This window comes from Macaca mulatta, chromosome 2 (genome assembly GCF_049350105.2).
Source record: "Macaca mulatta isolate MMU2019108-1 chromosome 2, T2T-MMU8v2.0, whole genome shotgun sequence".
NCBI lineage: Eukaryota > Metazoa > Chordata > Mammalia > Primates > Cercopithecidae > Macaca > Macaca mulatta.
This window is the reverse complement of record NC_133407.1, coordinates 54,143,573-54,169,830: the sequence shown is the minus strand read 5'-3', so window position 1 is coordinate 54,169,830 and position 26,258 is coordinate 54,143,573. Positions and strand designations below refer to the sequence as shown.

At 43.1% G+C, this 26,258-nt stretch overlaps 1 protein-coding gene across 1 annotated transcript in view; it reads right to left on the bottom strand.

Moving 5' to 3' along the window:
- Nucleotides 1–26,258, bottom strand: part of MED12L (mediator complex subunit 12L) — a 337,419-nt gene that overhangs the window by 310,115 nt on the left and 1,046 nt on the right. The gene's annotated exons all lie outside the window — the stretch shown is intronic.

Below are 26,258 nucleotides of genomic sequence, written 5' to 3'. Positions count from 1 at the left end.
CCTTACAATTCCTCAAACATACCAGCCCAGCATTCTCTAATCAGGGATTTTGCACTGTCTGTTCCCCCTGCCTAGACTGCTCTTTTTCCTGGTATCCACATGGTCAACGACCTGACCACCTTAACTTTTTGCTCAAATTTCACATTCTCAATGAGAAATGTGATGACCCTATTTAAACTGGAACTGTCCACCCATTCCCTTTACCTCCCAGCATTCCTGATCCTTCAACAATCCATAGCATTTATCACCTAAAACACACTATAATTTAGAATGTGTATTGGCTGTCTCCTCGATGAGAAGATAAGGTGCGTAAAACTGGGGATCTTTATTTTGTTGACAAACACAGGCCAAGCACAGAGTGCACAGATGCAGTGCCTGGCAAATAGCTCACATTGCAGGTGTTCAAAAAATATTTGTTCAAAGAATAAATAAATGAACGACATCCTATTCTGAACAATTAGCATGAGCATATTCTGAGTCACTACCTCATGAATTTGGAGTTGTAATTTCATTTGTGTTTCTAACTAGCACCGCTTTGTCACCCAGAGTAGGAGCACTCATCCCATCACACCCCACATACCATCCTGAAAACAACATTTTATAACATCGATTTCCCAAGTGTGAAATGAAATTCATAAATAACTTACCTATACCAATATTTTTTAAATCAGTATAATGCTCTCATTCTAAAACTTTTTAAAAAGAAAGTAACTTAAAATAGGTACTTCAACAGGAAACACTCAGGCACACTACACTGGACTCTCACAACTGAAAGTGTGGTCCATGGCCCTGGAGCACTGGCATTACCTGCAAGCCTGTTAGAAAGGCAGAATCTCACCCCTCCCCCAGAGTCACAATCAGCCTTTTAACAAATTCCCACATGATTCATGGACACATTAGACTTTGAAGAAGCAGGGCCCTAGAAGGCTGAGAATTGCTTGAACCCGGGAGGCGGAGGTTGCTGTGAGCAGAGATCATGCCACTGCACTCCAGCCTGGGCAACGGAGCGAGACTCCGTCTCAAAAAAATACAAAAGAAATTGTTAAATGTTTGTTCCTATTCCTAGCATTAGCATAACACAGTAACTACAAAATGCAAACTGATAACAAGTGTGCTGTATTACCATTTCAAATGATCAGGAAGAGCATAACATGAATTTTTTGAAACTGTGAAACACTTTTGCTATAGTTTCAAACTAACAAAATAGTCTCCCAACATATTAAGACACAACAGTTACATTCCTCAGAAACTCAATGTATATTAAAATCATACAAAAAATACTTTGAGATTATACGTAAAACAGATTCCTATCTGAGATGGGTAAAAACAGCTGAAGGTTTCAGTGACACATCTGAAAGTGCAGGGGACACGGGACAATTCTTCATGGAACCCACCCATCTGCACCCTGAGGACAACTCCACCCACTCAATGGTAGCAGCCACAACCAACTAACTCCTCTCCCCGCACCCAGATTTCCACAGTACTTCCAGTGAGAGCCACAGACCCACCAGAGGGATAGCTTTTATCTTTTAGAGCCCTATTCTGAAAAGGGGGTTCACAGGCTCTGGGTTTAAGAAACACTGAGCTCCACACTGAAGTGTCAGTCAAAATCTTGCTCGTGCTGCAATTGGGGATGCTCTAATTCCAACTCACTAGGCCATCCTCTGGTTCGCATAGGTGGTTCCAGGCGGATACACGCTGGCACCATGGACTGACTGATGGAGATGCAGACACGAGTGGGGAGAATACTGTGGGTAAGAGCCCAGAGTCTGCAATCAGACAGCTCGAATGTAAACCCCCCACTACATTTAAGAGGGACTCTAAGCAAGCTCTGGGACCACTGCTGTGCTTCCATTTCCCCAATTGTAAAACGGGGACAGTAACAGTTTCTACCACGTTATCTCCATAACCCAGTTCAAAAAAAAGAGCCCAGAGAGAAACTAATGTGGCCAAGGTTACACAGTAGTGAAGAATTCCAAAAAGTCCATGCTCCCAACCATCAAACCATATAAAAATGGCTGGCAGTTAGCATTGCTGCTATTGTTAGTATCATATTTTTGGTTCCAGAAAGTGATAACCTGAAGCTCCAGTCAGCAGAGATACAAAAAGCCTTCTTGGGAAATTAAAAAGACCTTTTCCTTAAAGCAGTGACTCTCAAACTTTTACATCCATCAGAATCCTCTGAAGAACTCGCGAAAGCACAGCTGCTGGCACCACCCACAGAGTTCCCACTTCAGTAGGTCAGGGGTGATGCCTGAGAATCTGTAATTCTAACAAGTTCCCAGGTGATGCTGATACAGAGACCATGCTAACATGAAGACTTGAGGTTTCTGCCTCTCTAGAAAACCAGGGTTTCCATGCCCAGTGCCAGTACAGGTCTAACACCAGAAAGAAAATGGATGTCCCATCTTGGCTCAAGAGCAGGAGATCTCAAGAAGAAAAGTCCATGCGGAATTCTCTACTACACCCCCTTCCCTCACTCTGAAGACACAAATGCAAAGCTATACACACACAGATCCAGGAAGGAACCAAGTGTATAAAGTTTTCACTTCACTCCTTTAACTTCCTATAGAACACTAGGGCCACAGAGCCAAAAAAAACAGCTGTCACATCTGTGAGGTTTATTAGTACAAAACTTCAGGTCAAGGACCTAGAGAAACTACGTGAGAGGAAGTAAAAATCCAGAGCATCACAACAAAGCACCCTGATGGTCTATTTCCTAAAGTTTCTGAGAAGAGTTAACATTAATGACAAAAATCCAAAAGATAAGAATAAGATTCAAATTCCAGAGTGTTAACTATTGTTGCTTAGACATTATTTCTCAAACTCCAGTAATGCACCAACAGACCCCTTTTAGAGGAGAACCACTTTCTCTAGCCTGAGGGAGTCCACAGACCCCAAGTTTGGGAAACTGGGCTGGGACATGGATACTTAATGGTATTAGGCAGCATTAAGAGATTCCAAACAAGAGGTAATGTGCGTTACCTGAACTCAAATAACAAACTTTTATGACACTGCTCTGAAGGCTTTTGTCAAGTCTAATCAGGCAAAAATTGAAAGAGGAGAGTCCAAATTTTGGAACAGCATGCCTCTAAAACCCCCAAGCCAGAATCTGTAAAGGACACAAATAGCTTCCTCTTTTGCTAGCCCTGAACCTCTTCAAAGATGTCTCGAAATAATGGAGGGTAGCAGTCACTAAAATTCTTACAATGCCTTTCCTTACAGAGATTTAAGCTTGTTCGGCTATATCTGGCCAACAATTCTTATAACAGAACTTCCAGCAGCTACTTTGCCCATCTGCAAAGGTGAGGCAACTAAGATCCCAAAAACGTGAGGCACACACAACAGTTAGTCAAGATCTTGTTCCCAGGGTTGTGCTCTGGGAACCAGATCAACAGCACTGCACCTTTTAAAAGGACTCTTATTAAAGGTTGAACATCTTCCCATTGTACAACATGGAGAGTAAAAGAAAAAATAAAGCACTTGTAATAACTGTTGGGAAGCAGAGGAGACCACGAATCCAGACATACTTTTAAATACGTTTAACATTAACAGCATCTAGGGCAAAACCGTTGTACACGCACGTCCAAGACCAAGTATTAACTAAACCAAGAGACAATGCCAGCTGAGAATGTGAATTCACAGTCCTCACCAAGCGGCCCAGAGTAGCAATGCACCAAACCACTGTGCACATGGATTTCAACAGGTTTACAACAAAATAATCCAAACACAGAGAAAGAAGAACGCTCACACCTCTTGTCATTGGTTTCAACTAAAATAACAAGCTTTATTCTAGGGAGACAGGCACACAGAGAGAAACAGAAACCAAAGTCCAGAAAATAGTCCATGCTAATATGAAAAGGCCTGTGTTAACTCTGTATTTTTGTATTCTACACTGATAGAAAAATCAGACCCTCAGCTAGGCGCAGTGGCTCACGCCTGTAATCCCAGCACTTTGGGAGGCCGAGGCAGGCGGATCACGAGGTCAGGAGACTGAGACCATCCTGGCTAACATGGTGAAACCCTGTCTCCACTAAAAATACAAAAAATTAGCCAGGTGTGGTGGCAGCCACCTGTAGTCCCAGCTACTCGGGAGGCAGGAGAATCGCTTAAACCCGAGAGGCAGAGATTGCAGTGAGCCAAGATCGCGCCACTGCACTCCAGCCTGGGCAACAGAGTGAAACTCCATCTCAAAAAAAAAAAAAAAAAAAAAATCAGACCTTCGATACTTTGGGTAACCTCCAAATGCATCCATAAATCTCATGCCTTTACCTTGAACTTCACAGAAAGATCTTATTTTTTGGATCACTTTCAAAGCAATCTTTTAATTTCAATGAAATGTTTCACTGGGAAAGTGAAAACATTTTGATGCTAGTTTAGGAATTTCTTAAGCCTTTCTCACTCAAGAAAAAAATAAGCTCAGTTTAAACAATTATCAATGGCCATCTCAAAGTCAGATAATGCACACAAATACATACTATAGACACTCACAATCTTCTGAGCGTCACCATCTATTGCACAGAACATGCGCAGAAACTCCCAATTTTCTCAGTCCCCTAGTCACATCTAACAAACCAGTTCCATGACAGTTCAATGAATTGTACAGAAACGTCCACCAGGGATGAGAATGCCACAGAAGTAGCAAAATATCCCTCTATGAACTAGTCAGGAAGGTTGGCTTAGCTCAAGTCTTACTCAAACAAAAAATTTTTCATGGTTTCATAGCTATATATCCTAGCCTTGTCCACCTCTCCACCAAAAGAACATTCTCTCAGACCCCCGAAGATGTCTGTTAACCCCAGTTTGGGAAACTGGGCTATGATAATCCCCATCACAGATACATTTAATTGTTACTAGGCAACAACTACAGTTAGCAGATATAAAAGACCCAGAAAATAAGGGAAGAATCTTTTATTCCTCATACCTCATCATGAACCAAACCTATCCATACTTCTCTCAAAACATATCTCCCCTTTATTCCTTCCTTTAAAATACCACAGCCCCCCTCTCACTCTCCCCCATCCCCCACCCCACCCCCACCAACTGAGGCAGCTGTTACAGCAGGATTCGGCTACTGCTCCACACACATTTCACTCCTGTCCAGCATGCCTACTGGCCCTGGATGAATCTTCCTGAAACAGTTTTCTATTCTGCACTCCCCTATCCAAAAGCATCAGAAGGCTTTCTGCTCTTTTCCCCAAGAAGGGAAAAAGCAGCATCTAGCATAACTATCTACAAACCCTCAATAATATCTCTGGTCTTCTCCCCAGTTTCTCTGGACCCAAATCAAAACACAGTCACCTAGGACTGGCATTCAAAGCCTTAAACAATCAAGCCCAGCATTCCAGTCTTGCTTCCATTCTAAGTGTGCGAGTCACATGGATCTGCGTTTGAATGCATAGCCTTACCTACGATTGAGACTAAGGTAACTGATCTCTGTACCTTGGTGGCTTTGTTTGAAAGGAGACGGGAATAACTCACAGGACTAAGGTTACATAAGATTAAATGTGCAGTTTAGCACAGTGGCTGGTCCATTATTAAATGCCCTATAAATGGTGGCTATTGTTATTATAGCTGTTTTCTATTTTTATATTTTAACTTTCGTTTAATCTACTTTATTATATGCCACCCCACATACACTGTCTTTTCAACCTCTAAGTCTTACATCATGCCATTCCCACCCCCTGAAGTATATTATTATGAAATATTTTATACTTTTCAAGCCACAACTCAGGGCTGGCTCCCCGTCCTTCATTAGATTAACAAATAATTATGCATACAGACTCCGCTAAGTACAGGGGATTCCATAGTGAGCGAATTCCAAGTGTTATAAATACCCCAAAGTGCCTGCTCAGAAAGCACATAATAGTGGCTTAAATCAGTCTGGGGAGTTAGACAAGAATGCTCTGAAAAAGTGGCCTTTGACCTGAGCTCTGACTGCAAAGTAGGAGTTAAACTTAAAGAGGATAGCCTCTTACAGTAGTAAGGCTCTGATATTTTGCATGAAATGACACGATATTAACACTAAGGAGATCATGAACAGTTGGGGTATAGATTGTAATTCCTAGAGCAACCACTCCAAAAAACAATACAAGTATAACTAAAATGCAACTGGTAAACAAAAGTTATTTTTAAAATAGTCTAATAATCAAAAAAAAAAAAAGCTGGGGACACAGAAAACAAATAGTAAAATGGTAGACCCAAAGCCAACCATATCAATAAGCACACTAAATGCTAATTAAATATTCACGGACTAAGACTTCAATGGACTCTGGACTCCAAGACTAGAAGATTGGAATTGTCAGAATGAGTAAAAAAGTAGAGCCCAACTACAGGCTATACTTTAAATATAAAGACATACTTTAAATATAGAGACAGATAAGTTGATAGTAAATGGATGGAAAAGATATGTACCATGCAAACAATAAACATAAAAGAGTTGAAGTAGCTGTATTAACATCAGATAGAGTAGACTTCAAGACAAAAAGTATTATCAGAGATAAAGAGGAGCAAGTCATAGTGATAAAAAGGTCAATTCATCAGGAAGGTGTAACAATCATTGGTGTATGTGTGCCTAACAAGACGAAAGACAGAGGATGGGCATGGATAAAGTCTGCAAGGTTGGGAAAATTAAAGAAAGAATGCTGTCATAGCAGTAGCAGGAAGTGGAATGCAGCTGTAAAAGATAAGAATGAAGCAGTATGGGTCGGGGGAGAGACTATGCAGGGTCTGTGAACCAAGTAAAGAACTTCTGTCTTCATCATAAGAACAGTAAAGGTTTTAAGCAAGAAGGTGACATCAGGCCGGGCATGGTGGCTCATGCCTGTAATCCTAGTACTTTGGGAGGCTGAGGCAGGAGGACTGCTTGAGACCAGGAGTTTCAGATTAACTGGGCCAACACAGTGAGACCCTGTTGAAAGGAAGGAAGGAAGGAAGGAAGGAAGGAAGGAAGGAAGGAAGGAAGGAAGGAAGGAAGGGAGGGAGGGAGGGAGGGAGGGAGGGAGGGAGGGAGGGAGGCAGGCAGGGAGGGAGGGAGGGAGGGAGGGAGACAGACAGACAGACAGACAGACAGACAGACAAGGTGACATTATCTGACTTGAATAGAACTGCAGTGTGGACAACTGACTGGCGAGGAGGGTCAGACCAACTGGGAGGCTGAGGGTAAGGGGATTGGGACCAGCTACCAGGCTCTCATGAGAGTTGGAATATCAGATAATAGTAGCTTGGACCAAGATGGTGGTGGTAGAGGTAAAGAGAAGGAAGAAATGGAGGGATATTTAGGAGGGAAACCGAACAGGATTTATGTTGACTTCTTGGATAGAATGACAAAGAGCAAGGTTGTCAAGGATGTCCTAGACTTTTGGGATGGTATATCTCCCCCATGTTGGGGGCTTTTTGCAGAGGAAGGGGAGCAGATCACAAGTTCAGGTATAAACATCGTAAGTTTAAGGCATCAGACACACAGAGAAAATGTTTCTGGTAGGCACTCAGCTATACAGGTCTAGAGAAGTCTAGACTGGAGTCGTAAAGTTGTGAGTTGTCTGCATATGGCTAGTGACTGAAGCCTGGGGATGGCTGGCATCACCTAGAGAGAAGATCAAGTGAGAAAAGACCAGGACCTAGGACAGACCCTGGGAAAAATCCAGTATTGATTTAATAGCCAGTTAGAGGAGGATAAGCCTTCAAAAGAGACTGAGACAGTGTGGCCAGAGAGGAGAGAAGGAAACTAGGAGTGTATTACCTCAGAAGCTGAAGGAAGAAACTGCTTCCCAAAGGGAGGGAGCAACAGAATCAAGTGCTGCAGGGAATGCGGCCATTCCGGGTGACCTGAGAGGGGTGTCTCAGCAGAACAAGGAGGGCAGAGCCAGACTGGAAAGAGCAGAGGAAGAAGTGGGAGGTGAGGACGACAGTGAGTACACCGGATGCTTCTGGAAGTCTGGAGAAAGAGGAGGAGAGATGCAAAAATGGGGTCTAGGGTAGGAGATCTAAGATGTGAGAGCTTGGTGCATGTTTTATTCACACCAGGAAGAAGGCGGTGAAGGAAGCAGTTGAAGCTAATAGGAAGAAAGGGAGATGGCAGATAAGTTGAAGATCCTGAGAAAACAGGAGGGGATGACCTGCCAACCCAGGCCCTAGAAGGCAACAGCTAGTACCAGACCAACTCAGGAGGATGTGCAGAGGAGGATCTGGAGAGAGGCCCTGGAGCCACACTGTGATGGGTAGAACTGGATCCCTCAAAGAGATATATCAAAGTCCTACTCCCCGTACCTGTGCATGGGACATTCTTTGGAAATAGGGTTTCTGCATATATGGCCAAGTTAAGATACTCATGCTGAATTAGGGCAGATCCTAATCTGGCATAGCTAATGTCCACATATGAGAAGGGACGGATATAGAGGGAAGACAGTAATGTGCAGACAGAGGCAGAGACTGGAGTTAGGCTTCCACAACCAAGGAACACTTGGAGCTAGCAGAAGCTGGAGGAGACAAGGAAGGGTCCTGCCCTAGAGGCTTCAGAGGGAGGATGGCCCTGCATACACTGATTTCAAGCTTGCAGCCTCCAGAACCATGAGAGAATAAATGTCCATTGTTTTAAGCCACCCAATGTTTGGTACTTCGTTACAGCAGCCCTAAGAAACGAAAACATACAGGTAGGGGAGGGCAGGCTCTGCTCTATTCCTCATGGCAAGACTGCCCCCTAAAATCAGGATCCAGTCCATTTAGCAGCAGCATGGGGACCGTTACTGCAGAGTCTACAACGGCCAAGAAAAGCAGTTTTACTAAGGCTCTGGATAAGCAGATATCTCAGCTGCTCACTGCACAGCAATGGGGACTGATTTCTACTTGGAGTTCCTCTACTTGACATGATACTTAATAGCTGTTTGAAGAAATTTTTTAAAGGAGTCTGGGGAAGAATTTCCCCATTGCAACCAAAATATTTACAAGAGAAAGCATTAATACCAGCCTCCTGAAGAGGGCCAGAGGTAGGGGCCTGACTTAGGAGAGGCAGGACTTCCCTAAAAGGTCACCTTGTCCTTCTCCTGCCCCAACCCTTCTAACACCAGAGCCACATTTGCATCAAAGCCACATATGAAAGTCAGTTCTTTACATCCACTGTCACCTGTACTGCTATTAGCATTCACCCCCCATCCAAATCATACCACAGGCCATCAATCACTAACTGTGGGGACCAACAAAACCAAAAGGCTATGAGCTCAACACAAAATGCAAATACTACCTTTACATCTGTACCTACAGCAGGCAAAAAGAAAAAAAATCATGGTAATAAAACCACTCCCTCACATTTAAACAGCACATTCATGACCATCCTCATAATAGACAAGTGGCTTAGGCAGGATGTGTCCCGTTTTATAGGCTGAGAAACTGACGCTGAGAGGTGAGAAGTAAAATGGATGGTTAGGTGGCCATATGAGAAGCAAGCCCCAAATAGGTCCAATGTACGCTCCAAGACAGTGAATTCTTTGAGGAGAGCACAGTGTGATTCCAACAAACTTAAACGGGAATCCTGTCTCCCTTTCTCTTCTGTGAAATGGAGATCACCCCAACTACCTCACACATCTACTGTAAAGGATAAGTGGAAATCACTTGTGATACAATCAACACAGTAACTGGCATGCACACTAATTACTTTAAAAATGGTATCTCCATCATTACAATGATGATCTTTTGTATGACCAGCACATATGGCCCAAACTGAGCACATGACTGACTACTCAGTAAATTCAATTTGGATGGAAATGTCCACCATGAATGAAGTGTTGAACACACAGCTCTCAGAAGTGCCAATTTCCCATGACAACCTCCTTCATCCTACCCAGAAGTGTCCTAGTGAGACAGGCAGTTCCTCCTCCCTCATTTAAAAGTGGGAGAGAGCCTCTGATTCCAATTATATCTAAATATACTTAGCATTTACTCCACTCTTATCTAAATAATTGTATCCCATTAATTAATTCATATTCAAATCACATTCAAATGCATATCACTCTCTGATATCAAACACCTGGATGTGGCTCTCAGAAAAAAAATCCAGGGAACTGCAGGAGAAAAATACTTGAACTTTTAGATTTGCATATTCATAAAGCAAGAAAGACTTAAGGTATTTGCTAGTTTATTCTGCCCAGAATTATATTTAAGGCAGCCTCAAAAGACAGTTTTCTCTTTAGATCCTTTATTGCTGAGGTATGCCATATAGTTCTTGCATTGCAATCTTACATAACAAATTTTTCCTTTAAATCATTTTTCACAGAGTACTTAACAAGCTAGTGTGCTAGGTGATCTGAGGGCAGAGAACACAAACATAAGCCGTGGTTTCTGTCCTCTGCAGTCCAGTTAATTGACTTACACTTATCCATTATGTAGCTCCTTTCTTTTATCCTTCTTTCCCACCTCAATTCCATCTCTGACCCCACGCTCAGCACACATCTGCAGGAAGCCACGTTGTAGGAGAGAAAAAAATGATTCCCCACCAACTGTACTGCAAATTCATGAAAAATAACAACAAGACTGGGTGCAGTAGCTCATGCCTATAATCCCAACACTTTAGGAGGCCCAGGCGAGATGATCGCTTGATCATCCAGGAATTCAAGACCAGCTTGGGCAACACAGTGACACCCTGTCTCTAAAAATAACAACATACATAAAAATTAGTCAGGCATGGTCCCAGCTACTTAGAAGGCAAAGGTGGAAGGACTGTTTAAGCCCAGAAGATCGAGGTTGCAGTGAACCACGTTCACTACAGAACATCCTTCTTCCTCTTGCTTGGGAAAGAGGGGAAAGAGAACGGAAATGTCTCTTTTTTGCTCTTGGTGCTGGCAATTTTGTTCATTACTTTTAGGCCAATTGTTCAGAAACAGAGGGGCTAAACACATAATTTTGAGTCAAGGAAACAAATTCCCCCGGTAAACCTCGGAAAAACTAGTTTGAACAATTAACCTCTGTTAGCACCTCTCAGCCTCCACCCTTTTTATTTTCAGGGGGCTTGCTCATTTGCACCTCCACCAAGCTTAGTAAACCTTCCAAGCAAATCTGGTGATTAACCATCACCCAAGCAGCCCACAAGGAGGTCAATAACAGGCATTAAAGGGAGATTTAAAGCACAGGACAAGCAGCATAAACCAAAGCTACAAGGTCCTTTTAAGAATAAGACCTTCAATTAAACCATTTAATACCAGTTAGAAATCACAGGGTGGGTGGGAGTCTGAGTATTCATTCCAATTCAGCACCCAAGGAATTCAAATGCCTGTCCCATCACTGAAGACTAAGTACAAAACTGTATCACTCTGAGGTCCTCAAGCAACAGGACCTACTATCCTAGCTGAACAGTGTTCCAAGAAATATGAGCGTTGTCTATTCGCCTCTCTTCCTTTCCTTTGACCAATCTGTCACCAACTGCCAATTCTTCTCCAGTCCTATTTAAAGCCCTGATCAGTCGGGCTCTTTTTACTTCATGCTTTGGTTACTAGAGTCGTCTCCCTCCCAGCCTCCCCGACTCCACTCTCTCCCACACTGGATTTATTAGGCATGACCTAGTGAGATAAATCTAACAGCAGAACCACGTGAGGTCACCACCACCCCCCCATCCCCCAACCTGCTGGGGCTCCAGCAGACGCTCCACTAGGTCTGATCTGCAGATAAACAGCCCCCCTTCTCATCCCTTCCAGCTTCTTCTCATGAGCTGGTACAGCATGTCCCACCCATTCAGGCCCTGCCTCTCTCAAGACCCTACATCTGCCAGTGTAACCTCCATGTATCCAGCCTCTCTTTTCTGAACTCACGTAGCATTCTTAGACTCACTATATAAATAGAGCGGAATGTTTACAGCATGGACTCAGGGAGTCCAACTACATCACTATGCCACTCAATGACCCTGGGCAAGTTAAGTACCTCTCTGTGCCTCAGTTTCTTCATTTGTAAGCAAGAGATGATAATGCCCACCTCATAGGTATCATGAGGCTGGCATAAAACCAAACACCTAAAGCACTCAGAATAACCAACACAATAAGTAGTGGCTATTATAATGTAATGTGGCACTTTGTACACTATACAGAATGTTATCTTATTCATCAGTTTTCAAATAAATAAATAAAACTAATGAATCAGTCATTTTAAAAATTGTTTTATGTGGGTAGGTAAACCGACATTAACTTGTAGAGCATTGCAACCACCCCGAGTGTGGTCTGATACTGTCATGGTCCTCAACATGAAATGTGCAAAAACTGAGAGTATTTGGAAACTTTTACAGCAATTTGACACTACCACTACATTCAAGCAGCATTTCATTTTCCTAGTAATTCATTTTTATCATATTAGTCTACAACAGATTGAAAATTAATTTTTCTAAAAACTGATCCTTTGCCACGGTTATTTTGAGAAGCACATTTTTAGAGGAGACAGATAGGAGGCTTCTATTTCTTTTCTACACCCCCATATGACCTAACACAGTAGAAGACACATATCAAGTACTAAGTAAATGAAAATATAATATTGAAAACATTTCAGTTAGTTAATAACTTAAAAGCAGATTCAAGTGAGTAGTAGAAATGTAAATAGTGTCTCCAATTCATAAAGAATCTTTTTCAAGAGAGTTTACATTTAGTCTGAAACTGACCAAAGTAAAAACAACTCTGACCCCAAAAATATTTTCCATACTGTCAAATAACAGCACTGTGTGAAGCTTTATTTAAAAAAAAAAAGAAGAAGAAGAAGAAGAAGAACCTAAGCAATGTCAATATTAACCTTCTTCGCAGAACTCAGGAGAATGATAAATTATTTAGCACTGCCTCAGCCACAGTTTTGATAGATCCTCCATACCTTTAAGTAAACTAGCATCTTAGCAAAAAATTCCAACAACACCTCAAACAAAATACATTTTTATTAGTTCTTCACTCCTGCCAATGACTTAAATAGTCCAGATCTCAACAACCTCATTAGATTATCCATGAATGAAAAGGCTGGAAAAGGAAAGCAGCAAATTCTACCAAATTTTAATTGACAATAAGGAGGCAGCTGCACAGCTGATCCGCAGCACACTGGATATGGGTTGAAGGCAGAGTTATTCTTACTGGGGAAATCTTGGCACATTCCAACTGACTCTGGAAATGCCTGTAGAAAATCCAAGGTAAGTGGGGAGCCCTGTGTCAATTCTGTCTCCCCTCCTTTCTAAGAGGAAGAGATTTATTACAAGGTCAAAGCTATCACTTCCCTTGGGTCCTCAATCCTCTGCCTCAGGGCCAGTTCAGCCTTGCTCAGCCTGATAACCAGATCTAGGAAAACTAAGAGGAGGCAAATGGAGCTGGAGTCTCACTGATGTTAACTGTCTCTTTGGGTCATTTAGCATCTGCACCCATAAATCTCTGTCAACTGCCCTCCTCAGAGATCCCCTGACAGAGTCCAGGAAGTCTATCCCTAGAAAGTTCCATCTCTCCAGGTCATACAATCCTCCGTCTCTTTGCACACTCTCAACAGGTAATCACACCCATGACTTCAATTATTTATGAATACATCACACCCAAATCGAGACTTCTAGCTTCCACCACTGTACATTTCAACCTGGACTCCCCAGGGGTTCCTCAAATTGGAAACATTCAGAAATGAACTAATTCTCTCCTCCCCTCCCTCACCCACCCCATCCTTGGAAAACAGTTAAATTACTTTGTTCCCTATGGCATGTTAGTTTATGGACCCCTATGGATCTACCTACCCAATAGTCTAAACAAGTAGTTTTCCAATTCCAACACCTCTGGAGTTCTCGAGAACATTTCAACTATTTGTCTGTGAAAAGCCAGATTTTATTCATGCTCTTCAACCCAAATAATGTCTCAAAACAGATTGAATGCAGAGCTAAATACAAAAATCTAGACATTAAAGAGACATGCAAAAATGTAAAATAATACCACTCTTTTTTCACTATTTTTTGGTTTGGGGAAAAAGTTATTTTCCATTAAAAAACACAATTTAACATGAAATTGTTTGACTATGAGTTTTTAATGAATATATATTTAAATTTCTCAGTTTTAATTTCTAACACAGTAATTATTGAGAGATGTAACCTACATAAATAAAAGCTTAATAGATCCTCAAAGTTTAAGACTGCAAAGCATTCTCAAGAGCAGAAAGTTTGGAAACCACTGGCTTAAGCTAAAAGTGTTGATAAATTCTTGTGCTCCTTCCTCTTACTTCACATATCCACCTTATTGATTCCGCCATCCAAATAACGTTTCTCATAAATTCACCCCTTGATAACGGTTTGGCTGTTTCCCCACCCAAATCTCATCTTGAATTGTAGTTCCCATAATCCCCACATGTTGTGGGAGGGACCTGGTGGGAGATAATTGAATCATGGGGGCGGTTTCCCCCACATCATTCTCTTGCTAGGAAGTCTCATGAAAGCTGATGGTTTTATAAGGGGTTTCCCCTTTCACTTGGCTCTCATTCTCTCTTGCCCGCCACCACGTAAGACATGCCTCCCACCTTCCACCATGATTGTGAGGCCTCCCCCGCCACGTGGAACTGCGAGTCCATTAAACCTCTTTTTCTTTATAAACTACCCAGTCTCAGGTATGTCTTTTTATCAGCAGTGTGAAAACGGCCTAATACACCCCTCCTTTCTTCCTGAGCTTCCCAATCCCATAGACCAAAAACACTCCCCTAAAAGATATTCACATCAAATCCCACAACCTGTTAATGTGACCTCGTTTGGAAAAAGGGTCTTTGCGGATGTAATTAAGGATGAAATCATCATAGATTATCCGAGTGGGCCGTAAATCCAATGACAAGTGTCCTTATAAGAGACACCCAGAGGAAAACAGTCAATGGAGAAGACCATGTAAAGATGGAGGCAAAAATTAGTGATGTGTGGACACAAGTCAAAGAAGCCACGAACACCTGGAGCCATCGCAGGCTGGAGCAGGCAAGGAAGGGAGTCTCCTCCGAGAGCCTTCAGAGGGAGTGTGGCCCTGCCAACACCCGGATTTCAGATTTCTGGCCTCTAGAACTGTGAGGGAATGAGTGAATGTTGGTTTAAGCCACCCAGTTTGTGGTCATTTGTTATGGCAGCCACAGGAAACCCATCACCCACTTCCAGTTCTGAATGTCAAGGACCACCTAGCTAGGCAATCCTTCTGCCTCAATATGACCCTCAGAGGCACTGTCCCTTGAAAACGCAACCCTCAACCATCTTAAATCTCATTCCCTTATCACCCTTGAACAGTGGCTGGCTTCCTCCACCATAACATCCAAAAGCCTCCACAAAGTAAAGATCCCCATGACTGTATCCCACCTTTCTTTCCCACACCAACCCAGCTTTCCCCCTGACGCCCCGTACCATGCGGCAGGCCCATAGCCCAAGACACACCCACATCATTTTGGCCTGTGACCTTTGCATGTGCTGCTCCTTCTTCCTGGAATGAATCTTCCCTATCCTCAACCCCATCCGCTTACACACCCTCCAAGTTCCAGATTCAAAAATTTCTTTTTCTATCTGTCCCATCAGAAAAATGGGTCACTCCCCCTCCTCTGGTTTCCACAGCACTTTGCACCTTCCTCTTAAAGAATATTTGAAACATGTGCTCCTCATTTACAGGTCCATCACTTCCTCTAGACGACAGTTTCTCAATCCTGGAACTACTGATAGCAGGCGCCAGTTAAGCCCTTGGTGTAGGGGGTTGTTTGGTGCATTGGTGAACATTAGCAGCATCCCTGGATTCTACCCACTAGATGCAAGTACCAAGACACACACCCAGTTGTAGCAACCCAAAATGTCTCCAGACACTGCCAACGTCCTAAGGAGAGAGAAAGAAAATGCACCCTCGCCCCTCACCAGTGGAAATTAACTGCTCTAGGCTGAAGGCCTGGGGCACCAGGACCGTATCTAATGCTCTTAGCATTTATGGATTCTTACACGCATTCTTAAAAGAAAGTTTTGAGTTCTAGGTGTAGGCCAGGCACTGTGTTGGAAGTCAGCGATGCAGTAGGGAATACAAGTCTGTGGTCCTGTCCTCATAGCGCCATAGCTGTCAAAGAGCCTACAAGGTGCTCAATCACATTTGCTGAATGACTGAATTTGTTTGGCATGCATATGTTATAGTAAGATTTTGTGCAAAACATGGAAAATAAAATCCAAGGGCTAAACTTTTTCTCCTCTTCTCAGGGTCACAGCATTGTACAACTAAGAAAGATCCATTTATACAGAATGTCATGTACGTGTTGCTTCCTGGAACTGGGCAACTGGTACCACTTGTGTGCGTCTCTCTCAAGAGAGCTACCCATAAATAAGGGGGTATCTCAACCAAGAAAGTGAAACTAGATAGAAATGACCTCCAGCACACGCACACAGCCCACAAATGCCAATGCCAGAGCTATCCTCAGAGGCTGCAGATAGGTCTGGGAACCTTCTATGAAAAAACACGATGACAAAAGTGCATGAGCTTCTGAAGTATTCTTCCCCCTGCCCAGGAAACACCACACAAGATCTGGCCAGCTCTGAGAGGATCAAGTGGTGAGCTGAAGAGTTCCCAGCTCTCACAGAGGCACTGGGTGCCCTAAATTGCAGAGTGATTCTCATTTCCAGGGCAACGTGAGGGTGTTTACCAGAAGGGGAGGCTGTTTACAGAGAGGCCAAGTAAAGTTGCAAGAACAAATCAGGGCACACAAGTGCTTGGCCCAGATCTGCTTTGACAAGTCACTTTAACCTGCCTGGGACTCAATTTCCTTTTGTATTGAATGAGAAGGTTAGAACAATCCACCTCAAAGTTCCCTTCTATCTATAAACATGCATGGCTTCCCCACAAAATAGCAGACCTACAGAATCTCCCTCTCTAAGCAAAACAGAACAGGGTTCTTCCTCCCTTCCCACCAAAATGCTTTCCGCCAGAAACAGAAATAAATAAAGGAGGCGGCTGTTCAGTTCCCCCTCCATTTCTAATAGGACCAGGTCACAATGCACTGCCTGATGGACAAGATGCCACTGCTCTTTGTCTCTTGACATGTATTCCTCACGAAGCCAAAGAGCAGGAGAGTTCCTGGAATGTGTAATCCCTGAGGGGAAAAAAGGGGGTGAGGGGGGGTGGCCCTCATGCTGCGATTATTCAAGGATACCAAAATATAAACAGAAAGTACCTTGACAACATTACACGGCTACAAGAGATTGACATATGGTCCAACTGTGGCTTAAACCATGAGGATGGCTATGCCTTGTTTACTTAACAAGAAGTCCAAGGAGAAGTGGTCCCAAGGTCAGTTCAGCAGCCTAGCAAATTCATAAAGCCACTCAACTGATTCCTCTTGTTGTCTTTTCTCCATAAGCTTGTTGCCACAAGGCCATAAGATGGTTGCCCCAGCTCCAGCTATGTTCTTTTATTACCTTTCCAAAGATAGAAAACTAAGGAGCCTTCAGGTCATCAGGAGATGGCATTCTCCTTCTATGCCTGTACTTTTATCAGACAGGGAAAAAACACAGTTTCCAGGAATCCAGATTTTTATTAAATTTCTTGGGCCAGAGTTAAGTTATATGCTTATCTCAACATGCAAGGAAAACTAGGAAAATGAGAATCTGGCTTTCTTTTGAGATCAGCTCTCACTATGTTGCCCAGGCTAATATTGAACTTGTAGGCTCAAGTGATTCTCCCACCTCAGTCCCCAGAGTAGCTGGGATTACAGGCATGCACTACTGAGCCCTGCTAGGATCTGGCTGTAAAAAAAAGAAAAAATAGTTTTTAGTGAGAAGCAAGCAAGGGAAAAGCAGGATAATAATGACGGTGAAGTAGCCAACAAAGTGTCTGCCACCTATAACTATACCCGGTGGTATGCAGGTAAATGTTAACCAGCTTAGAATGAAAGAAAGTCAATCAGGCACAGTGGCTCAGCTGAGGTCAGGAGTTCGAGACCAACCTGGCCAACATGGCGAAACCCCGTCTCGACTAAAAATACATAAGTTAGCTGGGCATGGTGTTGTGTGCTTGTAATCCCAGTTACTCGGGAGGCTGAGGCAGGAGAATAGTTTGAACCCGGAAGGCAGAGGTTGCAGTGAGCCGAGATCGTGCCACTGTACTCCAGCCTGGTTGACAGAGCAAGACTATGTCTCAAATTTAAAAGAAAAAAAAAATGAAATTAAGTTCTCATTTGTAGCATTTGCCAATTTCCTTGGTGTTAATACTACTACTATTGAATTGTATGGCCAGTTTCAAGCTACCAACATGGTATCAACCATTTCATGAAATTCCTGAAATTTTAACAATCAGTTGGTATAAACCTGCTCCTGCAGGTCACTGAATTTATTATACCTTACATTTGATTAAAAAGTTAAGTTTACAATGTTGCTTCACATTTAAAATGCTCTATATATCAGATATTATTCTCTGCAGCTTATAGATGAGGAAAATGACCCAACTGCGGATATCACACAGTTCAAGTTGCGGAGCTGGAATGATCACCTAACAGTCCTAACTCCAGTCCTATCCAGCTTTTGGTAGATCGCAGGTACATAAATGCCTATATCTACACCCTATGAGATCCCTCTGCCTAGGTATCACCTAAAGGGGTTCTAGGTTGGCTTGGAACTAACAGAAACCCATTTCTCTAAATCAGTCAAAGTTACCTAATAATTATTCTTTAATGTACTTCCTCCAATGACAAAAGTAGTACACACCTATTGTTACAGCTTGGAATACAAATTAGTACAAAGAAGAAAATAAAAATCACCCTTAATCCTATACCCCAGAGATAACTGTTTGTATGTGAGTGGTAATCCTTCTAGATTGTGTATACGTATATTTAAGTCAAAATTAAGCTGTTGTATCACTTAATGACACAGTTCTTTACATATACATACACGTTTTCTAAGAGAAAGAGAACAGTATCATGAACTCCCTTGTCACCATCACCCAGCTTTAGAAATTATCTAAAGGTAATTAAAAGTCCAAGTGTTTCCATACTCCCTTTTTGGGGAGGAATATGTAGGAGGTAAGAGTCTCCCCTCTGCATTTCCCTTGGATTTCTTCCCTCCACCTGGTTTTTCTCAGATTCTGAAGTCAGCTTTTCTCCAGGCTAAGTCAATCACCCCTTCCTTCACTGCCCAACAGACCTGACATTTTAACATCTTTCATCGTGTTCATTCCTGTGGATCCTTCCAACTTCTCAAATTCCTGCCTAGTCTAGAAGCCCTGAGAATGGTGTTCCCAGAACCTCATCAGAGGAGAGCTTCAGAAGAAATACATCACAATTCCTATAGTTTGCAAGTTTTACTTACTCTATGCTTCTACTTCTGCTTTTCTTTTTTCCTTAATTCACTACTACACTAACGAGGAGCTTTGTCTTCACACACAGGTGCATATATGTATAGGCAGACGCACACATGTGCACACACCTGCGGGTGGCACTAACTGGTTCAACTAGAATCTTTCAAGTCTGTGCATCCTCATCCTCTCCTGCCTCGTGCTCACCCAATGCAGTTTACTTTCCAGATCTCATGGTACGGTCCTCCAACCTCCTCAAGGATCCCATTTCAACTCCTCAGGTGCTACTCCAAGGGAAATATTTGACAGGCTAAAGGACAGTGGTTGTACCCCTAATTGACAGTCTTACAGGGGTCCCCAAAGAGCAAAACTGAGAACCCAGGGACACAGTCAAAGAAAATTCCACAACCCTGACAAGTTCAAAGAATGGCTTCATGGAACAAAGCAAGATCTGCTCGCTTATCCCCCAGTTTAGCCAAATGCATGCAGGAGGGAGACATAGCTATTTCAAAACCAAGGCATAAAACTCTCCTCTGCTATAAACTGTGTACAGCAACAGAAAACAAGCCTATGCTGGGAACCATGGTTATCAGAACTTCAAGGAGGAAAGTAACTAAACTCATTGGCACTGTTTAGTACCAAAAGGTACTTATTTGTCCAAAAGATTCTAATACATCAAATCAGGGGCAGCAGGTAGAAATAAGGGGAAGCCCAGTTCACAATGCTCTCTAGAGATAAGGACAGCAAACTAAAGCAAAAGTTTTCAAGCTTGACATGTTTTGGAATCACCTAGAAAGCTTGTTTAAAATGCAAATTTCTGAGCTTCTTTCCCAGAATTCTGACTTAGCATGTCTAGGGTAGAGTTGGGCCACTTTATCTGCATTTTTTAAGAGACAGGGTATCACTCTACAGCCCAAGCTGGAGTGCAATGGCAAGATCACAGCTCACTGCAGCCTCAACCTCCGGGCTCAAGTGATCCTCCCACCTTGGCCTCCCTAGTAGCTGGGACCGCAGGTGTGCACCACCAAACCTGGCTTTCTAAATTTTTTGTAGAGATGGGGGTCTCACTATGTTGCCCAGGCTGGCCTCAAATTTCCAGTTTCAAGCAACCCTCCAGCCTTGGTCTCCCCAAAGTGTATATGTGCATTTTTAACAAGCATCTTTCACATTCGGCTGCAGATGCTGGCAGGCCCTGAAAAATAACAACCAGCTGAGTTCCTCCTCCCTGGCCATAGACTTTGGGTAGCAAACTGTGAGAAGCTGAAAACAGCAGGACCTCCCAACCAGTGCTTCCTACACTGCTCCTCTCCCAAGAGTCACCTGAGGCATGAGTTAGATACAAACATCAGTCCCTCCCTGAACACTGGGATTCTGGGAGGTCTGTAGCAGTGCCTTGGGGCCAGCCAATTAGTCTCAAGTGAGGAGCTTTCTGAAATCAAATTATCTCCCTTGCCTCCTCTTTTGGTCCCCTAAGTCAACTGGTCAACCTGTCCTTTCTTCCCAGAAAACTTTATCAACATCCTCCCCTTTTGAAGAAACAAACTTTCCACCTCCCCCACTTCACTTCCCCAGCTGCCTCTAAACAGGCATTGATGTGTTTAAGAGTTTTCGATGCTAACAAGAAAACTAACAGGAGTTACCAAAATAAACCAAGCACTGAGACAGTCAAATGTTATAAATACTCACAATTGCTCATTAATAGTTCTTTCTGCATTTATTAATTTCTTCATGAAGTATTTACTGAGCACCTAGTCTACTCCCAGGCACTAGGCCATTCACAGATGTGAACACCACAGACAAGCCTCTACTCTCATGCAGCTTACATTCCAGCTGGAGGGCAGGCCATGGAGAGAACAGTATCCTAATAATTGCACTTCAGACAGTGACAAGCACTACAAAACATACTAACGCAGGGAAATGAACTGGCAAGGATGAGGGAAGATGGGCTGCAAGGAAGGCCTCCTTGTGGGGGTTTCTGAGCTATGAACCAAATGACAGGAAACAAAACTGCTGTAGGGAGCAAGGGACAGGAACCTATACACAAAGAAGCTAGGACTGTTGGAAGAAGAGAGAGGCAGCCTGTGGTCCCACCACACAGCAAGTTGGAAGGGGTGACTCAAAGTCCAGATCCTGAAAGGCAGGGTCTTGTGGCTGTTATGGTAAGTACAACAGGAGGCCCCCAGCATCCTTTAATAAGGGATCAGCTAATAGTGGTTGACCTGTGTTGAGTGCTGGCTCTGTGACAGACACGGTTCCACACATTTTGCATACATTAGCTCATTTTCTCTGCCCAGCAACCTTATGAAGTTGGAAGAAATACAAACCTCATTCCACGGTTGAGGAAGCTGAGTCAAACAGGCAGTAAGTCGGGGAGCCAGAACTCAAAGCCAGGCTGTTTGGCTGCAGGCAATGATTGCAGAGGTGAACAAGGGCCAGACTGGTAGGGCCTTGAAGGCCAAGGTAAAGGGTTTGCATTTTATTTCAAGTGTAATGGAAAAAGCCACTGGAGGGGGACTGAGACTTCCCGGTCCATTCCCTTAGACCTGAAGTAAGAGAAGGCACAAATTCTGGGACAAGCACACCAAGTCTGGGCTGAGTTGGCCGTTAAGCCAAACTACTGCAACTTCAGCCATACACGGAAGTCTAATCCAGCCCTGCTTGTATCAAGCAGAATGCTCTAGCCCCTGCAGAACTGGATGCCTTCCCTTTTAGGTCAGGGTTATGGAAGTGGGGCCCTAGACCAGCACCATCAGATCACCTGGGATCTTGTCACCAGTGCAATTTCTGGGGCCTGACCTCAGACCTACTGAATCTTAGAGACCCAGCAATCTGTTTTAACAAGCCCTCAGGGTAATCTGAATGTGCACTGAAGTTGAAGAACCACCATTCTGGGATATCTGCATGCAGACACCACCATTACCACCAGCTCTCCTAAGTCATGCAGTGTATATCTTCGGGCAGCCCCTGCACTGCACACCAGGCCATTCTTCCTGTAGGTCCCTGCTGGTGGGGCTCTACTGCTCCTGATTCCTGGAAATCTCACTACTGCCCCAACCAATTTTTCTAACAAGTTTGATTTTCTGCACATATTTACTCTTCAAATGTTTCGGCATCTTTTTTTTGTTTTTGGTTTTGGTTTTTGGTTGTTGTTTTCTTTTGTTTTTGAGACACAGTCTTGCTCTGTCGCCCAGGCTGGAGTGCAGTGGCACAATCTCGGCTCACTGCAACCTCGGCCTCCCGGGTTCAAGCGATTCTCCTGCCTCAGTCCCCCAAGTAGCTGGGATTACAGGTGCCCAGAACCGTGCCCAGCTAATTTTTGTATTTTTTAATAGAGACGGGGTTTCACCATGTTGGTCAGGCTGGTCTTGAACTCCTGACCTCAGGTGATCCACCCGCCTCGGCCTCCCAAAGTGCTGGGATTACAGGCATGAGCCACTGTGCCTAACCCTGTTTTGATCTCTTTTGTCCCAGAGTAAACCTCCTCTTCCTTCCTACTTCTGGACCTTATTTGTACTTTCAGCCTTAACCCAGGCTCCAAAGCAGATAGATGCAAAGGATACTTTCAGCTTTAACCTTGACTTTCCCCAACACCCCTCAGTCGCCAGATTTCCCTTTTTAATTTATTCATCCCACATTTACTCACGTTCCAATAAATATCTGTGCCCTCAGCATTCTAGGAACTAAATGTGCAGGTGCCAGGTACTTCTGCCATGCCAAAATAGACCTCATCCATGCCCTCATGAAACTGACCTATTGGAGGGAGATGGCAAGATGCAAATAAGTATATAATTGTAAATGATACACCAGAAAAGCCTGAGACTTGAATGATGAAGGGGCAGGCCTGAGAGTAGTTCATGACAGCAAACAAAGAGCGGCTGAATCTATGACAGATTCTGTTCTAAATGCTTTTTACACATATTATCCAGGTAATCTTCCAACAGCCCTATGGGTTTAGTATTATCACTCTCTATATGGAAGGAAAATGAAGTACAGGGAGAATAAGGGGCACATAAACAGGACAGCCAGGGTCCCAACCCAAGCAGACTGGCTCCAGAGCCTACCTTTCTAAACACAAGCTAAGGTGAGAAGAGCTGGGTGGAATGATGAGTGTGAGGGGGTGGCTAGACAGACAGGTGGCTAGACAGACAGGTGTCCAGGCAGAAAGGCCAGAACAGAATATGCAGGAGCACTGGGGCAGAGAAGTCACCCTGAAGCCAGAAGGGAGACCAAGCATACTGGTGAAACGGGGGAGCATCTGGTAGATTGGAAATATATTTTGGAACTGAACAGGATGTGCGGATGGATGTATAGATGCTGATGGATGAAGGGGGTATAAGCGAGGAGGAGGTCTCGATGATGACTGCCAGTTTTCTGATTTCCTGTTTTAAAGGCTTGAGGACAGTCTGTTTGCAGGAGGCAAAGTATTGTAACACAATATATAATGAAGTCCTATAGGATATTGATGCACAGCAAGCTCTCAAATAAATATAACCAATCCATCAAGCAGGTTAAAGCTTCCATATTCCACCCCCCCACCCCCATACTTCTCCACATGGGTCTTCATTCAAGGGTTCCACCCTATCTGCTTGGAGCCCTTTTCTGAAATACTATTACCACTGGTATAACAACAACAATAAAAATTACATTTACAGTGACAAGAATAACTTCTACTAGGAGGAGGGCTTTTCTCACATAAATATTGGTTTGGAATTTTTTCTGAAGTGCACAAACTAATTTACAAAGGAGAGGCTATGCAACTTGCCCAAGGCCACATAACTGCAAAAAAAAAAAAAAAAAAAAAAAAAAAAAAAGCTAAATCCAGGTACTTGGAAGCCCACACTTCCTCCGTTAAATCAGCATTTTCCACCACACATATCTCTAATGGAACATAACTGTTGTTTTCGATACACAGATGAACTTTTAAAGTGTTAACAGTAATGCTCTCATTTTATTATGTATAATCATATACATATGTGCATGTAATATCAAATTAAAATAGTATGTATACATGATTTGATATAAATTTTATATATACATATATTGCAATAAATCCATGACTCCATATGTATTACTGCCCAGGAAACACAAAGTTTCTTAAAAATTAGTTTAAAGAAAATTTCAGAATAAAAGTACAGGTGGTACAGGGGTAGGGTAGAAATCTTGAGGGAGATAGTACATAAATAACTAAAGCTTAGGAAACTCGACTCACCAGCCACCCAAGAACAGCCAAGCACCTGTTCCATATTGTACCCAAATTTGGCTACAGCTACACATAACTCTGTCCGCCTGAGAGAGATAAAACATTGGCTGCCTTGGGGGAAAGGTGATAACATCAGAACATAATTTAGCATAAATCATCCTCAAAGTAGTATTAGTTTTGACATAAATACTGGTTTGGTGGTACAACTCCTCTGCTTATTCACCCATACACCTTGGTTGAACCAATCAAGTTTTCCAGGCCTGTTTCACTTAGTCAAAAGGAAGTTATAAAAAGTAGTCCCTAAGGTCGCTTCCAGTTTTAGAACGCCATAAAATGTTGTGAGACCCTGAAATCCAAAATTACTCTTTCCAGAATCACAGATGACCCAATCCTGAAATGAGCGTTGGCCTGAAGAACAAATGCTAAATAAGCCCACACAGCATCCCAAGCCATCATGCCATCAATTATGCTGCCCTCTGGAAAGACACAGTAAGACATTAATTACAAGATGATAAAGTGCAACCAACGAAATGTCCCTGTCCCTATCAAAACTTTAAGAATTTCCTCCTAATAATTTTTAAGCTATTAACTTTACACTTGATCCTCAGCTTCTCTATTATTTCCAGTCCTTAACCATTAACTTCATTCTAAGTTGGAGTAGCAGCGTGGGGTAATGGATAGGGGAAAAAATCTGGGTAATCTTCTCAAACCTCTACCATCCTGTAAAGCTGGTGCTGGAAACCACCTGTAAAACCTTCCCAGCTTCATCTGCATGACTCCACTGATGCTCGAGCATATTTAGTGTGCTAAACCTCTAAAAGGAGTTGCTGTTCCTTACTTCTCAGGCACGTTTATAAGCAAGACGGTTTAGCCAGAACAAGCACTTAATCTCCTAATGAAACAGATACATTTATCAAAAGGAAAGTCTTAAGGACCCCTCGTTGTCTGGTTTACAGGGCCCTTTCTGTGCTATCAGTGGGCCCACAAACTTTTAATGAAGGGTTTTTAGATTCTCAGAAAGATAAGTTTTGAAATGTGGTCAGTTCGTGTTTAGCTGAACAGAAGATGGGTGGACTGCAGCTGGCAAACTCAGAAAGCACAGCTGGGTAGCAGGTGATCAAAAGAAAAAAAAAAAAGAAAGAAAAGAAAGGCAAGTCCCTGGGCAAATGGTGTAGCCAAAGGTGATCATTATAACTAGAGACTTGTTACATAATTACTTGTTAACTCCTGACAAACAGATACATAGCTACAAAACGCCTTGGTTACCCTAGCCATTGAAGCTAGTGTACCTGGTGCAAGAGTCAAGGTGTCTCCAATTAATTTCATTCAAAGAAATAAGCAATCCTGGGACCTATTCCCTCCCAAGGTAACTCGCCTGCTTTTACATATACAAAACAGCCTCCAGCAATTAAGCCAATTGCCTCTAGAGACGAAAATCAGTGTTTCTCCTTAATTTTAATTTTTAAAGGGGAGAAGGGTTACAGAGGTGTACTCAGAGAGCTAAACATTCATCACTTCGATAAAAAAGACTTTCATTCCAAACCGAAAATTTGAAAGGCTCCCCCCACCTTCGTCCCTGGCCAGCGAACGCAAAACGCAAGCCCTCAATGTAGGATGCACTGCATTCCAACATTTTTCAAAAAGTTTACGACGATTTACCGAAGCGGCAAGAAGAAAAATAAAGCAGGCAGAAGCGGGTGAGAGCGAACAGGGTTTCGGCAGGGAAGAAGCCCGAGAAGCTCCCGGCGGAGCCGTGCAAGGCCCGGCAACGAGAAAGCGATCGGCACACGGAAAGCGAGCGCCCCAGT